Source organism: Palaemon carinicauda, chromosome 45 (genome assembly GCF_036898095.1).
Source record: "Palaemon carinicauda isolate YSFRI2023 chromosome 45, ASM3689809v2, whole genome shotgun sequence".
In the NCBI taxonomy this organism is placed as follows: domain Eukaryota; kingdom Metazoa; phylum Arthropoda; class Malacostraca; order Decapoda; family Palaemonidae; genus Palaemon; species Palaemon carinicauda.
Genome location: NC_090769.1, coordinates 20,423,232 through 20,435,731, shown reverse-complemented (window position 1 = coordinate 20,435,731; position 12,500 = coordinate 20,423,232).

Genomic DNA, 12,500 nt, shown 5'->3' with positions numbered 1-12,500 from the left:
GAACAAATTGAAAAGCCATGATTAGAGTGTCTGTCCTACAGGGCACATTGCAATGTCAAATAAAAGTCATTTTAGCTTTCTGGAAGCATTATAAATGTTATAGATGCCTGTCTGAGCAACGATCTGGCAGTAATTTCTTCCTTCTGGAAGCGTTGTAAACGTTATAAAGGCTGTCTGAGCAATATCTGCTTCTGAAAGCATTGTAAATGTTATAGTTGCTGTCTGAGCAAAGATCTAGCAGTAATTTCAGCCTTCTGGAAGCATTGTAAATGTTATAGTTGCTGTCTGAGCAAAGATCTGGCAGTAATTTCAGCCTTCTGGAAGCATTGTAAATGTTATAGTTGCTGTCTGAGCAAAGATCTGGCAGTAATTTCAGCCTTCTGGAAGCATTGTAAATGTTATAGTTGCTGTCTGAGCAAAGATCTGGCAGTAATTTCAGCCTTCTGGAAGCATTGTAAATGTTATAGTTGCTGTCTGAGCAAAGATCTGGCAGTAATTTCAGCCTTCTGGAAGCATTGTAAATGTTATAGTTGCTGTCTGAGCAAAGATCTGGCAGTAATTTCAGCCTTCTGGAAGCATTGTAAATGTTATAGTTGCTGTCTGAGCAAAGATCTGGCAGTAATTTCAGCCTTCTGGAAGCATTGTAAATGTTATAGTTGCTGTCTGAGCAACGATCTGGCAGTAATTGTAGCCTTCTTGAAGCGTTGTAAACGATATAGAGGTTGTCTGAGCAAGGATCTGGTAGTAATTTCAGCCTTCTGGAAACGTTGTAAACGTTATAGATGTTGCTTGAGCAAAGATCTGGCAGTAATTTCAGCCTTCTGGAAGCATATAATGTTATAGAGGCTGTCTGAGTAAATATCTGGCAGTAATTGTAGCCTTCTGGAAGCATTATGTTAATAGTTGCTGTTTGAGCAAAGATCTGGCAGTAATTTCAGCCTTATGGAAGCGGTTATAAACGTTATAGATACTGTCTGAGCAAAGATCTGGCAGTAGTTTTTTATAATTTTGGAAGGGTTGTAAACGTTATAGATACTGTCTGAGCAAAGATCTGGCAGTAGTTTTTTATAATTTTGGAAGGGTTGTAAACGTTATAGATACTGTCTGAGCAAAGATCTGGCAGTAGTTTTTTATAATTTTGGAAGGGTTGTAAACGTTATAGATACTGTCTGAGCAAAGATCTGGCAGTAGTTTTTATAATTTTGGAAGGGTTGTAAACGTTATAGATACTGTCTGAACAGAGATCTGGTAGTAATTTCAGCCCTTCTGGAAGCATTATAAATGTTATAGTTGCTGATTGAGCAAAGATCTAGCAGTAATTTCAGCCTTAAGGAAGCATTATAAATGTTATAGTTGCTATCTGAGCAAAGATCTGGCAGTAATTTCAGCCTTAAGGAAGCATTATAAATGTTATAGTTGCTATCTGAGCAAAGATCTGGCAGTAATTTCAGCCTTAAGGAAGCATTATAAATGTTATAGTTGCTATCTGAGCAAAGATCTGGCAGTAATTTCAGCCTTAAGGAAGCATTATAAATGTTATAGTTGCTATCTGAGCAAAGATCTGGCAGTAATTTCAGCCTTAAGGAAGCATTATAAATGTTATAGTTGCTATCTGAGCAAAGATCTGGCAGTAATTTCAGCCTTAAGGAAGCATTATAAATGTTATAGTTGCTATCTGAGCAAAGATCTGGCAGTAATTTCAGCCTTAAGGAAGCATTATAAATGTTATAGTTGCTATCTGAGCAAAGATCTGGCAGTAATTTCAGCCTTAAGGAAGCATTATAAATGTTATAGTTGCTATCTGAGCAAAGATCTGGCAGTAATCTCAGCCTTCTGGAAGCATTGTAAACTATATAGAGGCTGTCTGAGCAAAGATCTGGCAGTAATCTCAGCCTTCTGGAAGCATTGTAAACTATATAGAGGCTGTTTGAGCAAAGATCTGGCAGTAATTTCAGCCTTCTGGAAGCGTCGTCAACATAATAAAAGTCACACATTATGCATCCAAGAGGAGCAATAAAATCAAAAACTTTCACAGAAAATCTAAGAAGTTAGCATGAACTTAATAAGACGTAGAATGGTGAGACCTCCTCGAGTCCCAATTAATTCAACGACTACGAAGATCCGCCAAATAGGGTTGTTCCTATGGCAAGAGATTGAGGATAATTTGGGAACTTTGATTGGGTTCCATCCCCAAAGGCTTTTCCAGTTTCCAGGAGTCACTAACGGCACGCTTGTTCTGGACTTCTTAAGGTCGCTACATTAGATATTCTAGTTCTTTGGTGATTATTTCTTCTGCTTCTCTTGTTTAAAATCGGTTTTATTCTCTTCCTTGGCATCGAATTCTTCGATTTCATGGTCTGTATTTTCCAGTTCTTTAAGAATCTTCTAACATAGTCATAGCTACATTATTATTATTATTATTATTATTATTATTATTATTATTATTATTATTATTACTTGCTAAGCTACAACCATATAGTCAATTTTTTTAGTGAGGTAGATTTGCACCGACTCGCATGAGTGCCATTTAAGCTCAGAAAAGTTTCCTAATAGCTGATTGGTCGGAAGTACTTTTTTCCGAATCCTTCTGACCAATCAGCAATCAGGAAACGTTTCCGAGCTAAAAGGGCACCCCTGCAAGTTAGTGCAAAGTTAATTTCATAAGCAACTCAAAAACTGTAAGTAAAACAACAACAGAAGAAAACTAAAAACTAAAAATAAAAACGAGCTGCTAAAAACCCTTTTCATTTACCATGCCAATAAAAGTCTGGCAGTTACTAATCTATAAATCAGGCAGTTATTAATCTAATTCATTTGATAAACAACCTGAAAAAAAAACAGCTGCTAAACTCCTTTTTCATTTACCATGCCAATAAAAGTCAGACAGTTATTAACATGATGGTTTCAAGATAACAATCCACGCGAACGCAGATGAGCAACCCCCCCCCTCCCCCCCCCCCCCCCACCCCCCTCTTCCGCCTAATCTCTAATGGAGTGTTATCAATGTGAAGTTATTATTAGAATAGATAACTCTAACGAGGGTCCAGTTACTCTTTCCCGCCCGGCTGTCAGATCCGCCGCTGATAATGACCCTTGGCTTTTATGCTGATTATTATTAAAGGCCCTGGGCGTATATTAGAAGTGGGGAGAGTAAGGAAGAGAAGGGGGCACGAGGAAGAGAAAGGGAAGATAGGAAATAGGAAGAACACGATACAGAAGGTCCTCAACTTAAAAACATTCGACAGAGAGTAGGGAAGAGAATGAGACACTAGGAAAAGAGAGGGAAGATAGGAAATAGGAAGAACACGATACAGAAGGTCAACTTACAAACATTCGACAGAGAGTAAGGAAGAGAATGAGACACTAGGAAAAGAGAGGGAAGATAGGAAATAGGAAGAACACGATACAGAAGATCCTCAACTTACATTCGACAGAGAGTAGGGAAGAGAAGGGAGCACGAGGATGAGACAGGGAAGATAGGAAATAGGAAGAAAACGATACAGTAGGTCCTCAACTTACATTGACAGAGAGTAGGGAAGAGAATGAGACACGAGGAAGAGACAGGGAAGATAGGAAATAGGAAGAAAACGATACAGTAGGTCCTCAACTTACATTGACAGAGAGTAGGGAAGAGAATGAGACACGAGGAAGAGACAGGGAAGATAGGAAATAGGAAGAAAACGATACAGTAGGTCCTCAACTTACATTCGACAGAGAGTAGGGAAGGAATGAAACACGAGGAAGAGACAGGGAAGATAGAAATAGGAAGAACATGATACGGAAGGTCTTCAATTTACAAACGTTCGACTTACGAATATTCAGAGATACGAACACAAATCCTACTTTAATCATAAACTTTAAATATTATTATTATTATTATTTTATTATTACTAGTTGATAATTAAAGGCCCGGGCGTATATAAGAAGTGGAGAGAGTAGGGAAGAGAATGAGACACGAGGAAGAGACAGGAAGATAGCAAATAGGAGGAACACGATGTAGCCAATAGGAGAAACAGATAAAACTTGAGGGGCTACTGTACAGAGAGCATGCCTGCGCCATGCCAAGCAGTTTTACTTTGCTCTTAACTCCACTGAGTATTTGTACTTTGATGTATTTTCGTTAAAAGTTAATGAATTTGTCCTTTTGTCATACCAGATATGTCTGCCAAGTTTCGTTGAAATTGGTTCAGTAGCTTTTGCGTAATCTTGTTTTCAAAGTACTGCTGTGTACTGTACTTGTACTTTGATGTACTTTACTCAAAATGACACAGACATCCTTAGGTCAAACCCGACTTGACTACCAACTTTGGTCAAAATCGGTACCGCAGTTTTTGCGTAAAGTTGCTCACAAATAAATAAATAAACGACAGGGATAAAAACATTAACAAAATACTCGATTTTGGCGAAGGAAACGAAATACGACGAGACTCGAAAGAACATAATAATAATAATAATAATAATAATAATAATAATAATAATAATATAGATAATAATCATAATAATGATAATAATAATAATAATAATAATAATAATAATTCTAATATTAATAATAATAATAATAATAATAATAATAATAATAATTCTAATAATAATAATACTAATAATAATAATAATAATAATTCTAATAATAACAATAATAATAATAATAATATAGATAATAATCATAATAATGATAATAATAATAATAATAATAATAATAATAACAATAATAATAATAATAATTCTAATAATACTAATCATAATAATAATAATAATAATATAATGATAATAATATAATAATATTAATAATAATAATAATAATAATAATAATACTGTATAAATAATAATAATAATAATATTAATAATTTTAATAATAATAATGATAATAATAACAATAATAATAATAATAATAATAATAATAATAATAATAATAATAATAACAAAGCCACACAGGAGCGTTAATGAGGGGATCAACGAAAAGAAAGACCAATTATTAGCAGACAAGTCATAAAGGGATAGCAATACTTTCGGCCGGAGATTAATAGAGATGAGGGAGATTGCGCCTCTGACGAGGAGAAAGCCGCCGAGAGCGAGGGGAAATGGGAGGAGGGGGGAGGAGGGGAAACAGTAGAGGGGTGAGGAGGGGAAACAGTGAAGGGGAGGGCGTGAGGAGGGGGAAAGTTATGGCTCCGTGTCAGTCCTCTTCCACCGGATATGAAATCCAAGGAGAGTATCCCGAAGCCAATCTGGGATTCCCGCGAGGTAGTAAAAACTGGCTGTGTTGTATTAGCAGATAAATGACCTGTTATTATTATTATTATTATTATTATTATTATTATTATTATTATTATTATTATTATTATTATTATTATTAAAATTACTATTATTATTATTATTATCTAAGCAACAACTTTAGTTGGAAAAGCAGGATGCTATATAATCAAGGGTTCCAACAGGGAAAAATGGCCCAGTGAGGAAAGGAAATATGGAAATAAGTAAAATACAAGAGAAGTAACAAACTATTAAAATGATGACGTATTATAACCATTATTATTATTATTATTATTATTATTATTATTATTATTATTATTATTACCTAAGCAATAACCCTAGTTGGAAAAGCAAGATGCTAAAAAACTGCAACATCGTTTTTTTTTCCATCAATCTTCCTGTCTCGTCGAACTCTCTAATAATAATAATAATAATAATAATAATAATAATAATAATAATAATAATAATAATAATAATAACTTCTGGAATTCGTAACTTGGCGGAGCAGACTAACGAATGTCTCACCTTCGGGATCTTGAGATAAATTTTGGATGAATTTCTTGTTATGCTAACTTGCCGCCTCTCTCTCTCTCTCTCTCTCTCTCTCTCTCTCTCTCTCTCTCTCTCTCTCTCTCTCTCTCTCTCTCTCTCTCTCTTCAGAAAAGTTGGATGGAATAAATCACTTTCCTCTCTCTCTCTCTCTCTCTCTCTCTCTCTCTCTCTCTCTCTCTCTCTCTCTCTCTCTCTCTCTCTCTCTCTTCAGAAAAGTTGGATGGAATAAATCACTTTCCTCTCTCTCTCTCTCTCTCTCTCTCTCTCTCTCTCTCTCTCTCTCTCTCTCTCTCTCTCTCTCTCTCTCTCTCTATCTGTATATGTGTATATATATATAAATAAATATATATATATATATATATATATATATATTATATTATATATATATATATATATATATATACACATATATATAGATGTATATACTACATATATATATATACATATATAGATGTATATACTGTATATACTGCATATATATATATATATATATATATATATATATATATATATATGTGTGTGTGTGTGTGTATACATATATATATAAATATATATGTATATGGGTGTATACATATATATATATATATATATATATATATATATAAATATATATATATATATATGTATGTATATATATACATACATACTGTATATATATATATATATATATATATAATATATATATATATATATATATATATATATATACATAAATATGCGCGCATAAATATAATACATAAATGTATATATAAATAAGTGTATGTGTATCTTCATACTGAGAAAACTTTACGGCAAAAGGACTTTCATTATGAAATTGACCCTTTTTTTTAGTATTATAATGACAACTGGTTATATCATTTACGAAATTAACAATAAAATCATCTACAGGACATTCTCCTGGAAATTAATATTTCTATAAGAAATGATAATTCCAACAATAGGCTTCAACAAGCTCATCTAAGAAAATAATAAAAATTATCTCTAAAAAACTAAAAAAAAAACTATCTTGACAAGAAAATACAAAAATATTATCTCTATAAAACTATCTTGACAAGAAAATACAAAAATACTATCTCTAAAAAACTAAAAAAAAAATATCTTGACAAGAAAATACAAAAACATTATCACTGAAGAATTAAATTATCTTGACAAGAAAATACAAAAACATTATCTCTAAAAAACTAAAAAAAAAACTATCTTGACAAGAAAACACAAAAAAACATTATCTCTAAAAAACTGAAAAAAAAACTATCTTGACAAGAAAATACAAAAACATTATCTTTAAAAAACTAAAAAAAACTATCTTGACAAGAAAATACAAAAACATTATCTCTAAAAAACAAAAAAAAAAACCTATCTTGACAAGAAAATGCAAAACCATTATCTCTAAAAAACTAAAAAAAACTACCTTGACAAGAAAATACAAAAACATTAGCTCTAAAAAACTATCTTGACAAGAAAATACAAAAACATGATCGCTAAAAAACTAAAAAACTATCTTGACAAGAAAATACAAAACATTATCTCTAAAAATCTAAAAAAAAAAACCTATCTTGACAAGAAAATACAAAAACATTATCTCTAAAAAACTAAAAAAAACTATCTTGACAAGAAAATACAAAAACATTATCTCTAAAAAACTAAAAAAAACTATCTTGACAAGAAAATACAAAAATATTATCTAACTAAAAAAAATATCTTGATAAGAAAATACAAAAATATTATCTCTAAAAAACTAAAAAAAACTATCTTGACAAGAAAATACAAAAACATTACCTCTAAAAAACTAAAAACTATCTTGACAAGAAAATACAAAAACATTACCGCTAAAAAACTAAAAAACTATCTTGACAAGAAAATACAAAAACATTATCTCTAAAAAACTAAAAAAAACTATCTTGACAAGAAAATACAAAAAACATTATCTCTAAAAAACTAAAAAATACTATCTTGACAAGAAAATACAAAAACATTATCTCTAAAAAACTAAAAAAACCTATCTTGACAAGAAAATACAAAAATATTATCTCTAAAAAACTAAAAAAAAAAACTATCTTGACAAGAAAATACAAAAACTTTATCTCTAAACAAACTGATAAACAATATTGATAAAAAAATAAAAAAACATTATCTCTAAAAAAATAAAAAATAAACTATCTTGACACGGAAAATTGAAAAACATTATCTCTGAAAAACTAAAAAAAAAAACTACCTTGACAAGAAAATACAAAAACATTATCACTGAAGAATTATAAATTATCTTGACAAGAAAATATAAAAACATTATCTCAAAAAAACAAAAAAAACAAAAACTAGCTTGACAAGAGCGTACAAAAACATTATCTCTGAAAAACTTAAAATAAACTATCTTGACAAGAAAATACAAAAACATTATCTCTAAAAAACTAAAAAAAACTATCTTGACAAGAAAATACAAAACATTATCTCTAAAAACCTAAAAAACTATATTGACAAGAAAATACAAAAAACAATATCTTTAAGAAACTAAAAGAAACTATCTTGACAAGAAAATACATAAACATTATCACTGAAGAATTATAAATTATCTTGACAAGAAAATATAAAAACATCATCTCCGAAGAACTAAAAAAACTATCTTGAGGTCGAAATTTCGACTTGCTGTTGTGTTCTCTAAAAGTTAAAAGAACTTTTCCCTCGAGTAAATCCAGATTAGACCGAAAGAAAGGAGAACTTCCCCTTGAAAAATGTGTTAATGCAGCCAGAGTTTGCTGATTGAAGGTGGCAAAGTTAGCAATCTAGGAACCACTGGCGGTTCCAGCGGCTCCAGAAATGTCTGGAAGGGGAACTCTGTCTCTCCAGTAACATTTTCTCGCGGTATTTTAAGGAGGACTTCAAGTCCGCAATCAACCTCTTGTTGGCTAAATACGTTATTTAGGAATTAAAGGCTGCTCATGAATGGCAGGGGCAAGGGACATTGACGATGCCCTAGCTAGGAAGACAATCTCTAGAGCATTCGAAGACTTTCTATGTGCTTCTTTAACTTATTCTATTTTATTTTCAAAAGAATTAGGAACCGGAATTTTCAAGACAATTGTTCATTAAAGGTTTAAAGGTCGCTCATGAATGTCAGAGGCAAGGGGCAGTGACAATGCCCTAGCTAGCAGTATTTTAAGGAAGACTTCAGTCCGCAATCAACCTCTTGTTGCTAAATACGCTAAGATTTAAAGGCATCTCAAAAATGGCAGAGGCAGGGGACAGTCAGAATGCCCTAGCTAGCAGTATTTTAGCCAAGACTTCAGTCCACAATCAACCTCTTGTTGGTTAAATACGCTAAGATTTATAGGCAACTCATGAATGGCAGAGCCAAGGGTCAGTCACAATGCCCTGGCTGGCAGCATTTTAAGCAAGACTTAAGTCCGTAATCAACCTCTTGTTAGCTAAATACGTTAAGATTTAAAGGCAACTCATGAATGGCAGAGCCAAGGGACACTCACAATGGGTGCCAGGTTTAGTATGTGGCCTACCTTTCGAATATGGCCTACGAAATTCTGTCTGGTTTAGTATGTGGCCTAACCTAACCTAACCTAACAAGCCAGGTAGGCCACATACTAAACCAGAATAAAAAAAGGTAGGCCACATACTAAACCAGAATAAAAAAGGTAGGCCACATACTAAACCAGAATAAAAAGGGTAGGCCACATACTAAACCAGAATAAAAAAAGGTAGGCCACATACTAAACCAGAATATAAAAGGTAGGCCACATACTAAACCGCCACCGTCACATTGCCCTAGCATGGTCTAGGACTCTAGGTGTACAGCACGGTCTAGGTAACCCTAGCTCGTGGACGAAACAAACATCTAGGTGTACAGCACGGTCTAAGTAACCCTAGACCGTGGACGAAACAAACATCTAGGTGTACAGCACGGTCTAGGTAACCCTAGACCGTGGACGAAACAAACATCTAGGTGTACAGCACGGTCTAGGTAACCCTAGACCGTGGACGAAACAAACATCTAGGTGTACAGCACGGCCTAGGTAACCCTAGACCGTGGACGAAACAAACATCTAGGTGTACAGCACGGTCTAGGTAACCCTAGACGGTGGACGAAACAAACATCTAGGTGTACAGCACGGTCTAGGTAACCCTAGACCGTGGACGAAACAAACGGTCACAATGACTATTGCGACCGTACCTCCGATCGATGGCTCCTACCACAAACACCCCTTTCACCTCTTGTTCATTCCCAAAGACAATTGCGGTCACCCCACCGGGTCTCCCCCACTAGGTCTCCCCTCCCCTGGGGAAAAACACGTGGCCTGTCTATCTTCCCAAGGGTCCCCTGGACGTCCACTCAACCCCCATGGAAAGCTGTGCAAATAGACACGCGTGCACGCAGGCACGCACACGCACACGCGCCCCCACAGAGGAGATATAATTGGTGGAGTGAATTGATGGGCCATGAAAAGAGAGATAAGAGCGTTGTGGTCAGTCAGGAGGAGGAGGGAAGAAAGGCTCGATTTATGTGTAGGCCTACTCTTTTTCTGGTCTACAATACTAACGTGTTTCCACATAAAACTATATATATATATATATATATATATATATATATATATATATATATATATATATATATATACATATATATGTATATACATATATATATATATATATATATATATATATATATATATATATATATATATATATATATATACATATATATATATATATATATATATATATATATATATATATATATATATGTATATCCCAACTTGTAACTGAGTTCAACAAGGCACTAGAAGAGTTGGAAGACCCAGGCCTACATGGCTGAGCATTATGATGCATGAAGTAAGTGATGATGAATGGAGAAGTATTTGATTTAAAAGAAAAGGTGAAATCTAACCGAGGTCCTTTGCGTCGATAGGCGTAAAAGGAGATGATAATCATGATGATATATATATATATATATATATATATATATATATATATATATATATATATATATATATATATATATATATATATATAATGTAAAACCTTTAATAATATACAGCCACTCTATTAAAAAATATATAAAATACCAAGGTAGATGAAGCAGGTAAAGTATATGAGAGGGGTATGAATAATTATTATTGAATGATTATATAACATAATGGGAAAACTCCCTCCAACCTTACCTAGAACAATTACTCCATGTTCAATATAGAAATTGTGAAAAAGAGGTTAGGTATAAGATCGAATATTTTCGACGATTTTCTGAATTCGTCCATTATCGTCCTTTTTCGTCCATTTTCGTTCTTTTTCGTCATTGTTCGTCAATCTTCGTCCATTTTCGTCCTTTTACGTCAATCTTCGTCCATTTTCGTCCTTTTTCGTCAATCTTCATCCATTTTCTACCTTTATCGTTAATCTTCATCCTTTGTCGTCAATCTTTGTCCATTTTCGTCCTTGTTCGTCAATCTTCGTCCATTTTGTCCTTTTACGTCAATCTTCGTCCATTTTCTACCTTTATCGTTAATTTTCATCCTTTGTCGTCAATCTTTGTCCATTTTCGTCGTTGTTCGTCAGTCTTCATCCATTTTCTCTTTTTACGTGAATCTTCGTCCATTTTTGTCAATCTTCGTCCATTCTGATCAATCTTCGTCCATTTTCGTCCTTTATCGTCAATATTCGTCCTTTATCGTCAATATTCGTCCATTTTGGTCTTTTATCGTCAATCTTCGTCCATTTTCGTCCTTGTTTGCCAATCTTCGTCCTTTTTCCTTCATCTTTGCCCATTTTCGTCCTTTACCGTCAATATTTGACCTTTTTCGTTAACCTTCGTCCATTTCGCCCTTTTCGTCCATTTTCGCCAATTTTCCTTCACGCCAATATTCGTCCATTTTCGTTAATCTTCGTCCATTTTCGAACCTCTCTTTGGAGATCTAATCTCTAATTGGTGTCACACGCTATCGTGACCTCGATATAAAAAATCACAATGCAATTTCATGCACTATGGTTAACTATACGCACTGTTTGCATGCATAAGCACACGCACTTATGATTTCTCTCTCGTTGGAAAACACAAGCGAAATGCGTTTCTTCCTCCCTCGCAACCTACACGCAATCTCATTCAGATATTTCACAGATAATAATTTACAAACATGAAGAATAGTTTCAGCCTTGCTGAGTTCATATTTGCAATATCTGAGTATAGTTTATTAATCGGTTTAAAGGTCGCTCATGAATGGCAGAAGCAAGGGACAGTGGCCTTACCCTGGTTAGCAAGACAATGCCCTAGAGACTGACCCTATATACATACAGGGTACAAAGACCCCTCTCTATCCAAGTTCATATTTGCAATATCTGAGTATACTTTATTAATCGGTTTAAAGGTCACTCATGAATGGCAAAAGCAAGGGACAGTGACATTACCCTGGTTAGCAGGACAATGCCCTAGAGACTGACCCTATATACATACAGGGTACAAAGACCCCTCTCTATCCAAGTTCATATTTGCAATATCTGAGTATACTTTATTAATCGGTTTAAAGGTCACTCATGAATGGCAAAAGCAAGGGACAGTGACATTACCCTGGTTAGCAGGACAATGCCCTAGAGACTGACCCTATATACATACAGGGTACAAAGACCCCTCTCTATCCAAGTTCATATTTACAATATCTGTTTCTGTATACTTTATTGATAAGTTCAAGGTCAGCTAATGAATG